At 35.0% G+C, this 1,557-nt stretch overlaps 1 long non-coding RNA gene across 1 annotated transcript in view; it reads right to left on the reverse strand.

The window, feature by feature from the left end:
• Positions 1-1,481, reverse strand: part of LOC137643350 (uncharacterized) — a 31,294-nt gene extending 29,813 nt beyond the window's left edge. Inside the window, exon 1 of the long non-coding RNA XR_011044930.1 lies at positions 1,423-1,481. This is a non-coding gene — a long non-coding RNA (uncharacterized lncRNA). The remainder of the gene's footprint in view (positions 1-1,422) is intronic.
• Between the last annotated feature and the right edge of the window lie 76 nt (positions 1,482-1,557).

Raw genomic sequence — 1,557 nt, forward strand, 5'->3', positions numbered from 1 at the left:
TCTTCTTGCACAATAATCAGGTGGTTATTTAAATTCTGGGAAAGCAATAATGAGCAAGATATGTTGAAGAGGGGAGAAAGGGTTATAAAAAGAAAATAGTTCGGTTTCCTCACTAAACGACATGGAACTGACGTAAACATAGTCCACCAAACAGATCGTTATGCCAGCGTACATAACAGAAGTTCGTGATGCCAGCGTACATTTGATATACTGTATATTCAAATTATACATAATCAAGAATTGTGATTACTCAAAAGTGTCACTATTTGTAAATTGCATATTTTAAGGGCACTTTTGAGTAATTAATCCATTTTTAATTAAGTATATTTTCATATACAGTAAATCAAATGTACGCTGGCATCACGAACTCCCGTTTATGTACGCTGGCATCACGAACTTCTGTTTATGTACGCTGGCATCACGAATTCTGTTTCGTTGACGATGTTGACATGTCAGTTCCAAGTCGTTTAGTGAAGAAACAGAGCTATTTTCTTTTAATAACCCCTTCCCCCCTCTTCAACATATGTTGCTACTTATTGCTATCCCAGAATCTAAATAACCCCCTAATTACCGTGCAAGAAGGTGAGAACTGCAGGATTCATTATATTGGAGTAAATGGAGAGCGTGGTGTTCTATACTATTACTGTACTGTATATATAACATAAAATGTATAATCTGCACTATGTTGAACAACTCTGATGATCATATTGTGAATTCTATTAATTGCAGAAGCTTACGATTCATAAATGATGAGTTTAGCAAAAAATACGGACCGGGGATACTAAGGATGCCATAAACAGTGTTTATGTGAATGTTTAATCTGTTATAAAACATTTCAAATGCGACAATTGATAAATGAAAATATTTAGTTCAAGAAGAAACTGAAGACTTTCTTGTTCTCTAAGGGTTGATTCACATTATCGGTCCGGCTTACTTTCACTGCATAAATACATTTCCAAGTATCACTGAACAATATTCCTATACAATTATGCATTTTCCTTATATTCATAATTTTGTGAAGACACTGATTGGACCGTGTGTGTGAACACCCCAATACCAAGACCGAACCGAGACTGGATAGTGTGAATCAACCTTAAATGTTATGCAGTGGGATATGTAAAATACCAACGAAGGTACAAGCTAAACCCATTTTGCAGGTGCTGTAGAGTATAGGGTTCCTCTACATGATAAAATCAGGAAAGCAGTTTTTAAATTAAGTAAATTACTGTATAAACATGACAATCAATTACCGAAATTCGAAATATAAACTTTCGTTGTACGATCACTTACCCAATTTCCTAACATTGCAGTCATTAAGAGCTTAATTACCTTAATAAATAATATATCTAATGCCACATGACAGCCATCACTTTTGCCATACGGTTCTCAATTTAAACTACCTCTGCAATATAAAACCCTTACCGCTATATTACGTAGATCAAGAAAACACATCCTCCCTCACCAGATAGTTATACAGAATTACAGAGAAGGCAAAATTTAAGTTTTCTCATCAGCCAATCACAGGCAACCAAAAGCTACCAGTTTCTAAAACTGTCC

The sequence above is a fragment of the Palaemon carinicauda genome, chromosome 1 (genome assembly GCF_036898095.1).
Source record: "Palaemon carinicauda isolate YSFRI2023 chromosome 1, ASM3689809v2, whole genome shotgun sequence".
Classification (NCBI taxonomy): domain Eukaryota; kingdom Metazoa; phylum Arthropoda; class Malacostraca; order Decapoda; family Palaemonidae; genus Palaemon; species Palaemon carinicauda.